The 18,830-nt window shown below is 42.2% G+C and overlaps 5 non-coding genes across 5 annotated transcripts; 4 read left to right on the top strand and 1 right to left on the bottom strand.

Annotated features, from left to right (window-relative positions):
- Nucleotides 1-13,989: 13,989 nt before the first annotated feature.
- On the top strand, nucleotides 13,990-14,105 carry LOC141286986 (U5 spliceosomal RNA). The gene has a single exon (XR_012339385.1). It is a non-coding gene; the product is annotated as a U5 spliceosomal RNA (small nuclear RNA).
- Nucleotides 14,106-15,426: 1,321 nt separating this feature from the next.
- trnag-gcc (transfer RNA glycine (anticodon GCC)) lies at nucleotides 15,427-15,497 on the bottom strand. Its single transcript has one exon. It is a non-coding gene; the product is annotated as a tRNA-Gly (tRNA).
- Nucleotides 15,498-15,896: 399 nt separating this feature from the next.
- On the top strand, nucleotides 15,897-16,012 carry LOC141288550 (U5 spliceosomal RNA). The gene has a single exon (XR_012339701.1). It is a non-coding gene; the product is annotated as a U5 spliceosomal RNA (small nuclear RNA).
- Nucleotides 16,013-17,803: 1,791 nt separating this feature from the next.
- On the top strand, nucleotides 17,804-17,919 carry LOC141288544 (U5 spliceosomal RNA). Its single transcript, XR_012339700.1, has one exon. It is a non-coding gene; the product is annotated as a U5 spliceosomal RNA (small nuclear RNA).
- A 505-nt stretch (nucleotides 17,920-18,424) lies between these two features.
- Nucleotides 18,425-18,496, top strand: trnag-ucc (transfer RNA glycine (anticodon UCC)). Its single transcript has one exon. It is a non-coding gene; the product is annotated as a tRNA-Gly (tRNA).
- The last annotated feature ends 334 nt before the right edge of the window (nucleotides 18,497-18,830 follow it).

The following is an 18,830-nucleotide window of genomic DNA, read 5'->3' as shown; positions in this document are numbered from 1 at the left end:
TAAAAGGTGTTTCCGCAGGAGGTTCAGCACTGAGAAGAAAAGCTGAACATGAATTGAATCCTCCTTTATTATGTTGTTTGTGTTCTGGCTATGTTCTAGCCATGTTCCAATAACAGTGTGTTCGCCGTTGGCATATACTAACTGTCCTAAGGACTATGATCCATCGATGGATGGATGGATAAGAAAAAAACGTCACTTCCTGTTTGTCGTAGCGCATACCTTGAGTTGAAGCTCCGTCGAGTTAAACTATTATTTTCTACTTTTAAATCTAAAAACAATTCTATACACCATAATTTTTGTTTTTCATAACATGTGAATATACACCCTGTTGTGTTTTACAACAAAAACAATCGGAACGCCTTGTTATCATTAGTTTTTATTTGCTTTCCCGAGCCTGCTACTTAGTTAGCTTATAGCGCGTTTAGCACTTGCCAGCGTGGTCGCGGCTAATCTTGCTTACATTGTTTATTCTCTATTCACACACATTTCAACTGTTTACATTGTTTATTCTCTATTCACACACATTTCAACTGTTTACTCACTGTTACTTGCTTTAATGGCGAATTTGTGTCTACCTTTGAGTGCAGGTGAAGACACGTTCGAGCTGCACGCGGTGCGGGTCGAGCTGGAAGCCGTGGAGAAGCAGATCCAGGGGTTGCTCAAACGGCAGTTTGAGTTGCAGGAGAGGAAGACTGCACTCGAATCTGTCCGGGTAAGTATTCAGCACGATACTAACACCCTCATCACCTCTACTCCGTGTGCTTCTCTGCACAGGTCAGGCGCACCCAGGACGCGATCATCCCGGCTGTCGTTCACTCCGGCGCCGGGACACCACGGACCCTGGGTGCAGCAGCAGCCGAAGACGCGAGCCAGGCCCCGGGCGAGGACCTCTCCCCCTCCGCCGCCTCCGGTCTTCGAGATCTCCACCCGGAACCGCTTCGCTCCCCTCCGCGAGACGGAACACGACGCTGTGATCGTCGGAGACTCCATCGTCCGGTACGTTCGTGCTAACTTAGCTAACGGTAAAGTGCACACTCGCTGTTTCTCTGGTGCTCGCGTTCTCGATGTTTCTTCACAGATACCTGCCATCCTGAAGGACGATGTGAGCGTCGGCGCGATCGTCCTGCACGCGGGCGTGAACGACGTCAAGCTGCGGCAGACGGAGGTCCTGAAGAGGGATTTCGGGAGCCTGATCGAGACGGTACGCAGCACAGCGCCCGCGACGAAGATCATCGTGTCAGGACCGCTTCCCACGTATCGACGTGGACACGAAAGGTTCAGTAGACTTTTTGCTCTAAATTAATGGTTGTTGTCATGGTGTAAAGAACAGAAACTGCTCTTTGTTAATAATTGGAATCTTTTCTGGGAGCGCCCTAGGCTTTACCGCGCTGATGGCCTGCACCCCAGCAGAGTCGGAGCAGAACTGCTGTCGGACAACATCTCCAGGACGCTGCGCTCCATTTGACTAGTAAGCAATTCTTCAAATAGTTGCGATGATGGCTTTTGTTATGCACATTTAAACGATAGTACTGGTGCTGTCCAATCTATAAAGACTGTGTCTGTTCCTCGAATAGTGAGGTCAAAACAAAAATTTAATGAAGGATCTTGAAAAAATCTAATCGTGATTAAACCAGAAAAATGCACAATAAATGAACAAAAACAATTTTTAAAGCTTGGGCTCCTAAATATTAGATCACTCGCACCCAAAGCACTTATTGTAAATGAAATAATCACAGATAATAGCTTTGATGTACTCTGCTTGACTGAAACTTGGCTAAAACCAAATGATTTTATTGGTCTGAATGAGTCTACTCCACCAAACTACTGTTATAAGCATGAGCCTCGTCAGATCGGTCGTGGCGGTGGTGTTGCAACAATTTATAGTGATATTTTCAATGTTACTCAGAAAACAGGGTACAGGTTTAATTCATTTGAAGTACTCCTACTTAATGTTACTCTGTCAGATATGCAAAATAAATCTCTCCTATCACTTGCTCTGGCTACTGTGTATAGACCTCCAGGGACGTATACAGATTTCCTAAAAGAATTTGCAGATTTCCTTTCTGACCTATTGGTTAATTTTGATAAAGCATTAATTGTTGGAGATTTTAACATTCATGTTGATAATACAAATGATGCGTTAGGACTTGCGTTTACTGACCTGTTAAACTCTTTTGGAGTCAAACAAAACGTCACTGGGCCCACTCATCGTTTTAATCATACACTAGATCTAATTATATCGCACGGACTTGATCTTACTGATATAGATATCGTACCTCAAAGCGATGATGTTACCGACCATTTCCTCGTATCGTGCATGCTGCGTATCACTGATGTTAACTACATAGCTCCGCGCTATCGTCTGGGCAGAACTATTGTTCCTGCTACCAAAGATAGATTCGCAAATAACCTGCCTGATTTATCTCAACTGCTCTGTGCACCCATAAATAAACATGAACTAGACAAAATGACTAGTAACATAGGCACTATCTTCTCTAATACATTAGAAGCTGTTGCCCCAATCAAGCTAAAAAAGGTTAGAGAAAAACGTACTGCGCCATGGTACAACAGTAATACCCATTCTCTAAAAAAAGAAACTCGTAATCTTGAGCGTAAATGGAGAAAAACTAACTTAGAAGTTTTTAAAATTGCATGGAAAAACAGTATGTCCAGCTATAGACGGGCTTTAAAAGCTGCTAGAGCCGAGTACATCCACCAACTCATAGAAAAAAACCAAAACAATCCAAGGTTTTTATTTAGCACAGTGGCTAGATTAACAAATAACCAAACACCTCCTGACCTGAATATTCCTGCACAGTTTAATAGTAATGTCTTTATGAATTTCTTTACTGATAAAATAGACAACATTAGAAATACAATAACAAATATAGTTACTACTGCAACTGATACTTCAACATTAGTCATTACACCGGAAGAAAAACTGCAGTGCTTTACAACTATAGAACAGAAAGAATTAAATAAACTTATCACCACATCTAAACCAACAACATGCCTATTAGATCCTGTACCCACTAAATTACTAAAAGAGTTGTTACCTGTAGCAGAAGTACCACTTCTTAATATTGTCAACTCATCGCTATCTTTAGGTCATGTCCCAAAACCATTCAAACTAGCAGTTATTAAACCTCTTATTAAGAAACCACAGCTAGACCCTAGTGAACTGGCAAATTACAGACCCATTTCTAATCTTCCATTTATGTCTAAAATTCTAGAAAAAGTTGTGTCTGCTCAATTGTGCTCCTTCTTGCAAAATAATAATATCTTTGAAGAATTTCAGTCAGGTTTCAGGCCCCATCATAGCACAGAAACTGCACTTGTAAAAATCACAAACGACTTGCTACTTGCGGCAGATCAAGGCTGCGTCTCATTGCTAGTTTTACTTGATCTTAGTGCTGCGTTCGACACTATAGATCATGAAATACTCATAGATCGATTACAAAACTATACAGGTATTCAAGGGCAGGCATTAAGATGGTTCAGATCATACCTGTCCGATCGCTATCACTTTGTGTATTTAAATGGGGAGTCATCGCAGCTAACACCAGTAAAGTATGGAGTGCCACAAGGATCTGTCCTAGGTCCTCTACTATTTTCAATTTACATGTTACCCCTTGGTAATATTATTAGGAAATATGGGATTAGTTTCCATTGTTATGCTGATGACACTCAACTATATATTTCAACAAGACCAGATGAAACTTCTAACTTAGCAAAGTTAACAGAGTGTGTTAAAAATGTGAAAGACTGGATGACCAATAATTTTCTACTGTTAAATTCAGATAAGACTGAGATATTACTTATTGGACCAAAAAAGAGTACACAGAATCTCTTAAACTGCAACTTGCAACTAGACGGATGTACTGTTGTTTCCTCTACAGTCAAAAATCTGGGTGTTATATTAGACAGCAACCTGTCTTTTGAAAATCATATTTCCTATGTTACTAAAACAGCATTCTTCCATCTTAGAAACATTGCTAAGCTACGGAACATGTTACCTGTTTCTGATGCAGAAAAGTTAGTTCATGCATTTATGACGTCTAGACTGGACTATTGTAATGCACTACTAGGTGGTTGTCCTGCTTCTTCAATAAATAAGCTACAGGTAGTCCAAAATGCAGCTGCTAGAGTCCTTACCAGATCAAGAAAATATGATCATATTACCCCAGTTTTACAGTCTCTACACTGGCTACCTATTAGGTTCCGTATCACTTACAAAATAATACTTCTTACCTATAAGGCCCTAAATGGTTTAGCTCCTGCATACCTAACTAGTCTCCTACTACGCTACAATCCCTCACGCTCCCTAAGGTCGCAAAACTCTGGACTTTTAGTAGTACCTAGGATAGCAAAGTCCACTAAAGGAGGGAGAGCCTTTTCTCATTTGGCTCCCAAACTCTGGAATAGCCTTCCTGATAACGTTCGGGGTTCAGACACACTCTCTGTGTTTAAATCTAGATTAAAGACTCATCTCTTTAGCCAAGCATTCACATAATGTATCTCATAACGTTGTAATTTCAGTTACATCTGATCAAATGCACATTAATATTCTTCAGCTTGGGCTAAACACATCATTTTTGTTTGGTTGGAAGTTGGAACAGCAGCTACGCTAATTATTTCTCTATTTGTTTCTCTGTTTCTGCCACGGGATTTCCATCCCGTGGTAACTAGGATTTACACAAGATTCAGTCTGGATTCAGAAGAAGAGATGATGCCGACCCCTCAGAGGACCGCAGATGATGCCAGCCTTGAAACAACATACAGCACTACATAATTTTCTTACAAGTTTAATCACAGCACATAATCATTGCAATTAGTGTTCATCATCTGTTCGATTACACAGTTACTGATTTTAACATTTATATCATATGTACATCGACTTGACATACAGTATTCACCACTAAATACTAAAATTACTAAATATATTGTAGTAGCCTAAACTTTTGTACAGCGCTTTGCAACGATTCGTATTGTGAAAAGCGCTATACAAATAAACTTGAATTGAATTGAATTGACTATGAATTGATTCCAGTCTGGGTAAGTACTTCTTTTATTATGAATTTTACACTGTTCTTTCTACATTTTTCCTTCCATCTTCAGATGATTTTGTTTTCAGTCAATAGATGTGTTCAACTTTGGGTGAAGGGTGAATTCAGTAGCTTTGTGTCTTTATTAACACCAGCTCTTTTATGTTTCTAATTGTAAAATGTTCTATATTTCAGTAACATCTGCTGCCCTCTCCAAACCACCTGCTGATGGCAAAAGTGGCCTTCAAGAATTGTCAGGATATGGTAAATAAATTACAGTTCTGATCACCAATTTAACTATTTGCCTTGTTTACAAAAGTAATACATTTGTTTTTTTTTGTTTTGTTTTTGTTTTTTTATTTTGTGATGTGTCACAATACTTTTGTCCACAGTACCAGCTCAGAAGACACCTGTGCCTCTTCCTAAAGAGTTGAAGTTTCTTGTCCAAGAGCCAGCCTTTTTGGAACAATCAGAGCCTTCAGTACCAACTACAGGTGTGTGATATTTATTTACTTTTACTTAGCATGTCTAGTGAATCACATTCCACACTAGAAGATGTTTCACTCTTTTGTTTATATATATATATATATATATATATATATATATTAATATTAATAGTCTATCTATTATTCTATTTGCAGAGCCATTGTCTTCTGCTCCTGACACTTTGTCAGTGACCAGTCTGGATCCTCTACAGCAGACAACTCAAGGTAAGCATCTAAATAATTTTTCACACATATGCCTGATTAATATAAAGTCTGTACTTATTCTTCTTTATTTCAACCAGGTACAACAGCCCATCCCAGAAATCCTCCTCCACCACTTGGTTATGACCATGATGTCCGCCAATGGAAGTGTTCCCAGCAGCAGAGGATCTGGATGAAGACAGAGCTGGAATCCATGGGCCTGTGGCCTGGCTCGATTCCTGTTAGCAACCCCATGAAGACCGTGTCATTGTGGCGTTTACCTCCTCAGCCAGTGTAAATCTCTGTTGGATGAACTGCGGCGTACTGGTAAATCACCCACAGACATGGCCAACCAGGTGATGGAAATGATGCATCTTAAATATGAACGTGCTCACTTGGCCTACCTCCTCAGTTGTCAGAATATCTTGGATGCTGAGGCTGGAAAGTATGGACAGAGAAGCATCACAGGATTCCTGAGAAAGGAGACCCAGCCTGCTCCCTTTGGCGAGTATGCTGATCCCAATGGATGGAGTGGAATTGCTGTGTCTGCACATTATCTCACTGACTGTCTCCTGCACGAGTATCAGCGCCAAGAGAGAGCTATTATACAGCTCCTACAAGGAACCTTTGGGCAGGCATTTCGTTCCGACCACACCCGAAAGGTGGCCAGGAAGGTTACATTTACTTCTGGCACAATGTCATCCTATGCCATCATGAATGAAAGTTGGATGATCTTATCATGGGTGATGGTACAGTCAGAGACGGAAAAGTCCCTGGAGCCCATGTACAGGGGACTCGCAAATCGGTACCAGACGGCAGGAATGGAGAAGGCACACTACCAGTGGGTTGACAGGTAGGCTTGATAATTCTGTACCTTGCCTAAGACATATCACATAGAGAATGTATACATCAGTTACAGTTTTTTACAGACGCTAGGACACATTTCTCAATACTTAGGTCACTTTTGCAAAACTCTTCACACAATTCTCCTAACTGACTTTCAGCTTGGCAAAGCAGTTCATTTCACATTCAAAATGCACTACAACTACCAAAACACTTTATTCAGGTCTCAAATAAACTCATTCTTCCAGAACACTAGCAAAGGTTGACAGCCGACAAACACACTTTGTCACCCACAAAACAATGAGCTAAAAAACACTAACAACATGTAGCATTACACAGTGTTTTCTTGTGTAAAACAAGGACACATCTCTGTTTATAATTGCAATATATATTGTTTATAACTGCAATATATGTTACTGGAATGAATCAGACATGATGCAGAATTCGTCAATATTTTATGTTGTTTATTTATTTTTATTTTTTTGCACTAAGTAATTCCAAAATACAAGAATTTGTACACACCATCCACTGATACAGATACAACAGTAATGCTAATCTACTCGCATTTTTAGATTTTACAGTTTTTTCTGAATGCTTAAGCGCTAATCGTGATTCTTGTAGCACAATTTCTAAAACTATTAATACGTATAGCAAAACCACTCACTGAGTTTGCAAAACTAAAAGCACAAACACTGCTTTGCACTCAGTTTGCAAATTTGTAACACACACTTTGCAGAACTTTAAACACAACTCACTGCTTACACTCAATTACCAAATTTCCAACACACTCCTAGCAAAATTATACACATGTATGGCTATCATTAACACTATTTTGCCAACTGTTTGGCACACTTTCACATGTGAAAACTGTTTTAGATAATTAGTTCACTTTGCAATCAGCCTAAGCACTATAAATAAGCCACAGGTAAGCTGTCTATGTGGAGTACAATGGAAGGAGCAGTAAGAGTGAGAAGAGTGAGAATCAGAGGAGGCCGAGGAGGCCGAGGGAGAGGACGTGGAGGTGAAGAAGTTGGAGGAAGAGGACGTGGAGTTGAAGAAGCGAGAGGGTTAGAGGAAGTTAGAGGAAGAGGACAAGGAGGAGCAAGAAGAAGATGAGGAGGGGAAAGAGGAAGGGTAAGAAGAGTAAGAAATAGAATAACTGATGACATCAGAGCTACAATAGTGGACCATGTCATCAACCATGGGATGACCCTGAGGGAAGCTGGCCAACGGGTTCAGCCTAATTTGAGCCGCTACACTGTGGCAAGCATCATTAGGACATTTCGAAATGAGAATCGGTAAGTACTTTTTAGCACTGCCATACTCTAATGAGAAACACAACAGTACCATACATGCAAAAATACTGAAATTGTTACTTTACAGAATTGCTAGACGTCCAGATGTTGGGGGCAGAGGAAGAATGTTCACTCCAGAGCAAGAGACCCATAAAGTGAACATGGTGATTGCCAATAAAGCAATAAGACTGCGCGAAATACAGCAGCGCATAATTGATAATGACACCATCTTTCAAAATATACACAGTGCAAGCATTTCTACACTAAGTCGTGTACTTGCGCGCCACAGAATAAGAATGAAGCAAATTTACAGAGTTCCTTTCGAGAGAAACACAGAACGTGTAAAGCAACTGTGATATGACTATGTGCAGGTAAGCTATAGTGTCATTGGTTCTGAATTTGGAAGTGCATACTGTAGTGCTGTGCATGGGCCTGATGTGTTGCATTTGTTTTGTCTTGTCCAGAGAGTGATGGAACTAGAAGCAGATGCCATGGGACATGAGCTACTTTTTGTAGATGAGGCCGGTTTTAACCTCAGTAAAACCAGGAGACGTGGCAGGAACATTATTGGACACCGTGCCATCATCAATGTCCCAGGACAACGTGGTGGTAACATAACCATGTGTGCAGCTATAAGCCAAAATGGTGTTGTTCACCATCATGCAACCATAGGCCCATACAACACTGCACACATTCTTGCATTCCTGGACACCTTACATGACATGCTCACTGTTCAGAGACCAGAGCATACCCGATATGTCATCATATGGGACAATGTTAGTTTCCATAGGGCTGCTTTGGTCCGCAACTGGTTTACAGACCACCCATCCTTCATGGCACTCAACCTCCCTCCATACTCTCCATTCTTAAATCCCATCGAGGAGTTCTTCTCTGCCTGGCGCTGGAAAGTGTACGACCGTCATCCTCATCAACAGGTAGCCCTTTTACAGGCAATGGAGGAGGCATGTGGAGATATTGACCAGGCATCATGTCAGGCCTGGATACGGCATTCAAGGAGATATTTTCCCCGGTGCCTTGGACTGGAGGATATCGCATGTGATGTGGACGAAATTTTGTGGCCAGACCCAGAAAGACGACATGATGTAGGCTGATTGTCTTTTTTTTTCCTTTTTTTTTTTTTGTGAAATTACTATTTTGTGTTCTGACTTTGTCTTGGTTTTGATGAGTGTGAATAAACACCAATACTTGAAGTTTGGATCCTTGTATGTTTACATGACACTATGACAAAAGTATGACCTCAAATTGACATCTGTACACAGAGAAAGCAAAAGCCAGATGTGTTTTGTATTCATACCATCAGTGTGCAGTTGGCGCATTGTGTGCTTAGTAGATGATAGCTTGTGTGTACTGTTTGATATGAAAACACCATTTTTACGAAGGTGTGAAGAGTTAATCTAGCTGTGTTTGCTTTTGCAAGAGAACTACAATGTTTTGATAATTGGGTGAAAGGTTTTCTTATTTGTGTGTAGAGTTTTGCAAAAATAGCCAATAGTTACAAAAAATGTGCTTAAGCAATCAGAAAAAACTGTAAATATGTTTCAATAAAATATTGCTGTTGAATTTTGCTGTCTTGTTCAGTTTTGCATTATGTTATTGTTTGGAACATAAGTTTAACAGTTTTGAAAACAGTATGTAAGCACGTGCAAAATGTGCTGTACATACAAAGATTTTTGGCAGTTGTTGTGTCTGAGTGAGAAAAGAATTCATGAAATTTGAGAGATGTAGTCATTGAATGCATTTTGTGCCAAAACAATGATAATTGATCCTCAGTTTAGCCTACATAGACTTCTGTTGTGCTCACTGTGTGAAGAGTTTTGTAAAAGTGACCTAAGTATTGAGAAATGTGTCCTAGCGTCTGTAAAAAACTGTAATACTATTATCCTGACTGATGAACAGATCCATTGACTGATTTTAACATTAACATTATACTTTTCTGTTTTTTTCCCCAGAGATTGCTGTGCACCATTCAGAGTGCCAGACTCTCACAAAACAGAGCACCTGAACTGGGAAGCATGGCAGACTACAGATGACATTATTGCCGAAGCCACTTCTGGAAACTTAGAGAACAAGTGTGCTTCCAGATCTTTCTACAATCAGCACATCATGATCAAGCTGGACCTGTTCCATTGTATGAGGCGCTTCCTCCGTGAGTGTGTTTCTGAGCATCATGCCCTTTACAGCTCCTTCTCCCAGTTCTTGTCTGCTGCCTTCTGTGTTGTGGATCAGGAAGATCTGCAGAAGCTCAAGGATGCTTACGCATTTTGTGGTATTGAGCCTGCCAACCCCACAAAGCAGCACATTCGGGAACACTGCAGAACAAAGATCACACAGCCTAAAGAACTTGTGAGGAGGGTCGAGGATGTTATGCACCATTTTCATTTGGCAGGAGATCCTGATGGTGTTCCCCTGTACAAACCGTCCATGCTAAAAACATGGCGCATACAGCGGGTTCACATTCTGCGAGGATGTCTAAGTGATCCAGAGGTTGCCGGTGAAATCTTGTACAGGCATGGTGGAACACTGCAACTGAACCACGTTCAGGGTGAGGGGGCCAAAGTTCCAGTATGGATCCCCATAAGAGGAACTTCTCAGCAAGAGGGGTACCACTTCCACCAGGCTCAGTGGGTCACTGGCACACGTGTCTCCTCAGAACTGTTTCAAGCTCAGGGGATGACCGGAGTGGCACGCTGGAATTTTCAGCGTCTGGTGGACCTAAAACAGCCAGATGTTCAGCTTCCAGCAGCCTTTGATCCAGCTCTGATGGCAGAGATGAATACAGTCTCAGAAAGGCTGTTAGGTGTGCCAAAGTATCCTGCCCTTTGGGTATCTAGCAGAGATACTGGAGAAAGATTTGGGCTGGAGTATGTTGAACCTGGATGTCACCCTGTTGTCCTGGACTGGGAAAAGCACAAGACCAAGACGACTGAAGTACATCCAGCTGAGCAGAGTGACACATCCACTGCCATGTCGCAATACACTTCTGGTCCTCTTGATGTGACTCCAAGTCCTTATCTAGAGTCAGGTAAACTTTTACAGACACAGGAACTGAAAAGACATATATGCTTCATTATATATATATTTACAAAGTGTTTCATTTTCTGTTGTTGTTTCTGTTGTTGTTGTTGTTGTTGTTGTAGTGACCGCCAGTTCCCAGCCTGTCCCCTTGCTGTCCTCATCTTTTCCATGCAAGGCTGAGCATTCTTCAGAGACAGGTGAACATTTGTTAGACACACAGTGTCATGTCATCCCAGTATCTCATTTGTATTTTTGTCTTAAAAATGCATTTACAATTGTTTACTTGCTATTGTAGTGACCTCCAGTCCCCAACCTGTACCTTCTCTGTCCTCATCTTTTCCTGGTCACGCTGATCTTCGTTCAGAAACAGGTGAGTAGTAACAGATGGTCAAACCAAAAACGTTTCTGCTATTTATCATCTTGGCTAAATACTGATTAAATGTTAATGTGATTGTTGTAGGTGCCACATTCACACCACCTTTGCCCATGAAAGCCTCACCTGCTAGCAGCCGCACTGGACCTGTGAAGACTGGTGGTAGAGTGTTTGTGTTAGATCACAAAAAGTGGACAGCCCCAATGAAGGAGACCATTGACACTTTACTAAAGAAACACCATGGAAAGAAGGACATGCTTAAGCTTGTGGATCAGGAGTATGCAGCAATGGTCCACAGTTCCTGTACTGACCCTAACAGCATGCTCCATTCAACCACAAGATTACACATCTCACAGTATGTCAAACACCTTGCAAAACTCTTAAACACCAGTTCTTCCTTAAATACAAGTCCAGAAAAACTTGTTGAGACACAACAACTCTGGTATTCGCTGACAGAGGGTAGTGAAACTACTAGTGTTCCAGTTACAACTGTGACTCCAGCAGTCATGCTCACACCTGCACCTCCTCCAACCACACCTATGACTCACGTGGCTGTTGAGAAAATTGTGGAAGAAATTATGGAGAGACAGCAACAGCAGCTGCAGCAAAAGCAACAGCAACAACCCACCGAACAGAAAAAGAAACAAACAAAGACCTGTCTCGCCTGTGGACAGCCCAAATCTCGGTACGAGAATGATGGCTCCTCCATTCACTTCTTCTACCAGCAGGGTCCTGTTAGATACTTCTATTGTTCAACAAAGGTTTTTACAACCTACAGTGCAGAAGGTCTAACAAACCAAAGAATGCCTTTTCAGGACTTTATGGAGACAGAATTTTTTCAGAGGGAACTGGAAGCCACAAAAAAACGAGTTGAGGAGAAAGGGCAACAGAAACGGAAGAGGTCTGATACGCAACCTCAACCCACTGGTCGCCTGTGCAGATTCTGCAAAATGGAACTGAAGCAGGGCCCAAACAGTCCACATGTTCACACGGGCTTTCCCGGGGTATCAGGGAAATACACATACTGTCCTGCTAAAGTCTTTTTTATTTACAAAGATCAGGGCATGGACAAAGAGTTGACCTGGAAAGACTTTAAAGATTCTGCTTTTTATGAGGCAGAAAAGCAAAGATGGATTGCAGAGAAAGGAAAATAAGTCTTTTTTTCCTTTTGTTTTCTGTAAATAATTATAATTATATATATTCTTTGGATTTATTTAGATTTCATTGATAGTTTTTATTGTTTTATAGTTTCACCTACTTCATATAACTCTGTAACTATAATAATAACTGATTAGAAACCTTTTAATCCACAACTCATGTCAATATTATTTTTATGTCATATAAATTAAAATGTTGTTTTTTTACTTTTAAATCTTTTGTTAATTTGATGTTTGTAGATTAAAACCTGACATTAATAAATAACATTTATTTCTGCTTAATTTTGTCTGAGCTAAACTGGCCAATAAACACACATTTACAAAAATAAGCAAATAAAATTAATAAAGTAGAAATGCAACTAAAATATATCACACTTGTTTGTACCCACAAAAACATATAAACTTTAAAAACAAATTTACAGGATTTACAGTTGCAAATTATATATATATATATATATATTATACTATACAAATACATAAAAATTAAATTATGTATGAATTATATAAAATTTAATATAAAGTTGCTGCCTTATTTTGTACATTTGGAATTTGCAGAATAACATGACAAATATATATTGAATTTTGAATAACATTTATAAAGTTCAGTATTTATATAGTAAATACAAAAATAAAATATATGAATATATAAATATGTTTTACATATAAATATATATAATATAAAATATATTTATTAACATATGTCAAATAAAACATTTATAAACATAACATGACAAATAAATTTTGAATTTTGAGTAAGATTTATATATGTTTTATTAAATCTGATGCTGTCCAAGGTGCTGATTCAATACTGTAGCTACTTTGGCCAATAACCACACATAAAAGAAATATAAATAATTGTTTCATGTAAATAATGATGTAACGTTTTTACTGGAAGGCTGTAGGGTGTCTTTTTGTGTTTACATTTGCTTTAAGTTCACATTTGAGCAGAGCGCAAAACTGCAGTGAGCGGGATTCGAACCCCGGTCCAGACGTTTACCCCAAATAATGTGAAAAAATCTGATTGGTTGTCGGTGTAATTCAAAACCTTGGACAGCGGCAACAAAGCTTGCATTTCATTGGCTGTCAGCGTGTTCCAACTATTCACGACCTGCCCCCCGGTGGCAGGCGAGAATTCTACCACTGAACCACCAATGCTCGGCTGGGAGACTTTCGGCCTTCACATTGCCCTGGATTTAGTAATGGTGCGTAACTGTTACACGTCAAATCCAGGTAAAGGGGGGTTGGGTCAATATGCAAAGTTTGGAGCTCCTTCTAGCAAATCAGGCTTGGCCTTCAAGGCTCATTTTAAAGAATCCCACACACATGCAAACACACACCCCTTACTTAAAAGAACTCTGTTCCTGCATTTGCCCGGGAATCAGAGCCAGGCCTCCTGTGTGGCAGGCGAGAATGGATGATGGAAGAGACTTTTTAACTTTTACTCCTCCCATTTGGAGTGAGGGGGAGATGAAAATCTTATCGGCACCCTAGATTACCCTTTGTGAGTATAGTGGTTTACCACAGGGAGCGCACATGCTCAAGCGCATGGGCACACAACTCGAGTTTCTCTTCATAGACGCATAAATCTTTCGCCTTTTACTAAAGATTTCCGTGGAGGGGAACCTTTCCGAGTGACCTGTATTTTTGGGTGCTCTGCTCACAGCAGAGCTGCACTGCAGTTTCAATAGCAGACTAAATCTGACCACACACCAATGTGCATTGGAGCAAAGCGTGCTTTCTCGTGGACCGTGTTTGCAGCCTTTGCGCTTCCTGTGTCGCAACTTCACATTTTTTTTCAGCCAGCATGGAAAGACAGCACTCTCATGACATGATGGGATCCAAACCTTGGGCTTCAGCTACTTTGGCCCTGTCAGTGACTTATGTACTTCCAGCATTCTTTTCTGCTCACAACAGAGCTGTATTGGAGTGTCAAGAGTAAAACTGGCCACCAGCCAATGGGCGGTGGAACGAAGCGCGCCTCACCACGTTCTGTACTTGCGGCCTTTGCGCTTTCTGCGTCGCAGCTCCAGATTTCTTTAGCCCGCATGGAAAGACAGCACTCTCTCGTACATGACGGGATACAAACAAAGATGGCTTCAGCTCCTTTTGCCCTATCAGTGACTTGTGCATTTCAAGCATTCTTTTCAGATGGCTAAAAGCTGGAGTCGGGAACTTGCGTTGGTGGTATAGTGGTGAGCATAGCTACCTTCCAAGCAGTTGACCCGGGTTCGATTCCCGGCCAACGCATTTGTTTTGGCTCTGGCTGACGTTGAAGCAGAACTCCTTCTGTGACCTCTGTCAGCACCAAAATCTTTTGGATGAGTCGTTCAGCAGCAGCAAAGAGCTGGGTCTCCCCGTCGGGGAATCGAACCCCGGTTTTCCGCGTGACAGGCGAAGATACTGTCCACTATACTAACGAGGAGCTGTACCAGCTGTGCTTCGCCCCCAGCCGACTTGACTTCACCGACATCAGCATAAGGAGCCACTACTCCATGAAAAAAACAAATCAACCTGCCTTGATCTTATTGAGTCTCCCAATATCTTGAATGCTACACATTACAGGGGGTCCTCATTTGGACCACTTTACTATTATTACTATTTTTTTTTACTTTTCATAATGGGAACATGAAAAAAAGGATGGGAAATCATGTGGCAGTAACATCGCATTTACGTGGATCATATCGCCCACTGCTAGAATTCTACCACTGAACCACCAATGCTCGGAAAGGAGGGAGAACGTTTGGAATTAACACCGCATTTACGAGTATATTGCCCACTGCTAAACTTCGTCAACCTATAGATAAAGTGAACAAGTTTTATAGGCATTTGACGAATATAGACGGACTAATGAGTTTCTGAAAAGATTCGGCAGGGAACGGGGGTTGGTCGGTATGCAAAGGTTGGAGCTCCTTCAAGTAAATCAGGCTTCATTTTAAAGAACCTTACACACATGCAAGCACACACACAACTTAATTAAAAGCACTCCGTTCCTGCATTGGCCGGGAATCGGACCCGGGTCTCCCGCGTGGCAGGCGAGAATTCTACCACTGAACCACCAATGCTCGGCTGGGAGACTTTCGGCCTTCACATTGCCCTGGATTTAGTAATGGTGCGTAACTGTTACACGTCAAATCCAGGTAAAGGGGGGTTGGGTCAATATGCAAAGTTTGGAGCTCCTTCTAGCAAATCAGGCTTGGCCTTCAAGGCTCATTTTAAAGAATCCCACACACATGCAAACACACACCCCTTACTTAAAAGAACTCTGTTCCTGCATTTGTCCGGGAATCAGAGCCAGGCCTCCTGTGTGGCAGGCGAGAATGGATGATGGAAGAGACTTTTTAACTTTTACTCCTCCCATTTGGAGTGAGGGGGAGATGAAAATCTTATCGGCACCCTAGATTACCCTTTGTGAGTATAGTGGTTTACCACAGGGAGCGCACATGCTCAAGCGCATGGGTACACAACTCGAGTTTCTCTTCATAGACGCATAAATTTTTCGCCTTTTACTAAAGATTTCCGTGGAGGGGAACCTTTCCGAGTGACCTGTATTTTTGGGTGCTCTGCTCACAGCAGAGCTGCACTGCAGTTTCAATAGCAGACTAAATCTGACCACACACCAATGTGCATTGGAGCAAAGCGTGCTTTCTCGTGGACCGTGTTTGCAGCCTTTGCGCTTCCTGTGTCGCAACTTCACATTTTTTTTCAGCCAGCATGGAAAGACAGCACTCTCATGACATGATGGGATCCAAACCTTGGGCTTCAGCTACTTTGGCCCTGTCAGTGACTTATGTACTTCCAGCATTCTTTTCTGCTCACAACAGAGCTGTATTGGAGTGTCAAGAGTAAAACTGGCCACCAGCCAATGGGCGGTGGAACGAAGCGCGCCTCACCACGTTCTGTACTTGCGGCCTTTGCGCTTTCTGCGTCGCAGCTCCAGATTTCTTTAGCCCGCATGGAAAGACAGCACTCTCTCGTACATGACGGGATACAAACAAAGATGGCTTCAGCTCCTTTTGCCCTATCAGTGACTTGTGCATTTCAAGCATTCTTTTCAGATGGCTAAAAGCTGGAGTCGGGAACTTGCGTTGGTGGTATAGTGGTGAGCATAGCTACCTTCCAAGCAGTTGACCCGGGTTCGATTCCCGGCCAACGCATTTGTTTTGGCTCTGGCTGACGTTGAAGCAGAACTCCTTCTGTGACCTCTGTCAGCACCAAAATCTTTTGGATGAGTCGTTCAGCAGCAGCAAAGAGCTGGGTCTCCCCGTCGGGGAATCGAACCCCGGTTTTCCGCGTGACAGGCGAAGATACTGTCCACTATACTAACGAGGAGCTGTACCAGCTGTGCTTCGCCCCCAGCCGACTTGACTTCACCGACATCAGCATAAGGAGCCACTACTCCATGAAAAAAACAAATCAACCTGCCTTGATCTTATTGAGTCTCCCAATATCTTGAATGCTACACATTACAGGGGGTCCTCATTTGGACCACTTTACTATTATTACTATTTTTTTTTACTTTTCATAATGGGAACATGAAAAAAAGGATGGGAAATCATGTGGCAGTAACATCGCATTTACGTGGATCATATCGCCCACTGCTAGAATTCTACCACTGAACCACCAATGCTCGGAAAGGAGGGAGAACGTTTGGAATTAACACCGCATTTACGAGTATATTGCCCACTGCTAAACTTCGTCAACCTATAGATAAAGTGAACAAGTTTTATAGGCATTTGACGAATATAGACGGACTAATGAGTTTCTGAAAAGATTCGGCAGGGAACGGGGGTTGGTCGGTATGCAAAGGTTGGAGCTCCTTCAAGTAAATCAGGCTTCATTTTAAAGAACCTTACACACATGCAAGCACACACACAACTTAATTAAAAGCACTCCGTTCCTGCATTGGCCAGGAATCGGACCCGGGTCTCCCGCGTGGCAGGCGAGAATTTTACCACTGAACCACCAATGCTCGGCTGGGAGACTTTCGGCCTTCACATTGCCCTGGATTTAGTAATGGTGCGTAACTGTTACACGTCAAATCCAGGTAAAGGGGGGTTGGGTCAATATGCAAAGTTTGGAGCTCCTTCTAGCAAATCAGGCTTGGCCTTCAAGGCTCATTTTAAAGAATCCCACACACATGCAAACACACACCCCTTACTTAAAAGAACTCTGTTCCTGCATTTGTCCGGGAATCAGAGCCAGGCCTCCTGTGTGGCAGGCGAGAATGGATGATGGAAGAGACTTTTTAACTTTTACTCCTCCCATTTGGAGTGAGGGGGAGATGAAAATCTTATCGGCACCCTAGATTACCCTTTGTGAGTATAGTGGTTTACCACAGGGAGCGCACATGCTCAAGCGCATGGGCACACAACTCGAGTTTCTCTTCATAGACGCATAAATTTTTCGCCTTTTACTAAAGATTTCCGTGGAGGGGAACCTTTCCGAGTGACCTGTATTTTTGGGTGCTCTGCTCACAGCAGAGCTGCACTGCAGTTTCAATAGCAGACTAAATCTGACCACACACCAATGTGCATTGGAGTAAAGCGTGCTTTCTCGTGGACCGTGTTTGCAGCCTTTGCGCTTCCTGTGTCGCAACTTCACATTTTTTTTCAGGCAGCATGGAAAGACAGCACTCTCATGACATGATGGGATCCAAACCTTGGGCTTCAGCTACTTTGCCCCTGTCAGTGACTTATGTACTTCCAGCATTCTTTTCTGCTCACAACAGAGCTGTATTGGAGTGTCAAGAGTAAAACTGGCCACCAGCCAATGGGCGGTGGAACGAAGCGCGCCTCACCACGTTCTGTACTTGCGGCCTTTGCGCTTTCTGCGTCGCAGCTCCAGATTTCTTTAGCCCGCATGGAAAGACAGCACTCTCTCGTACATGACGGGATACAAACAAAGATGGCTTCAGCTCCTTTTGCCCTATCAGTGACTTGTGCATTTCAAGCATTCTTTTCAGATGGCTAAAAGCTGGAGTCGGGAACTTGCGTTGGTGGTATAGTGGTGAGCATAGCTGCCTTCCAAGCAGTTGACCCGGGTTCGATTCCCGGCCAACGCATTTGTTTTGGCTCTGGCTGACGTTGAAGCAGAACTCCTTCTGTGAGCTCTGTCAGCACCAAAATCTTTTGGATGAGTCGTTCAGCAGCAGCAAAGAGCTGGGTCTCCCCGTCGGGGAATCGAACCCCGGTCTTCCGCGTGCGGCAGCCGAAAATAGTTAAGCTTAACTTACCTTAACTTTTCCCATTCATTCTCTATGGTAGTGCTTAACACTACGGATGCGATATACTTTTGGCCACACGTAGACTTCATGGCGCTGCTTCGTCTGTTTCCGTGGCGGGGAATTTAAAAAGCGTGGTAGTGTCATTTGTCAATCATTCATTATCCAGGGGAGA

Source organism: Garra rufa, chromosome 1 (genome assembly GCF_049309525.1).
Source record: "Garra rufa chromosome 1, GarRuf1.0, whole genome shotgun sequence".
NCBI classification, from domain to species: domain Eukaryota; kingdom Metazoa; phylum Chordata; class Actinopteri; order Cypriniformes; family Cyprinidae; genus Garra; species Garra rufa.
This window is presented reverse-complemented; position numbering and strand designations above follow the sequence as displayed.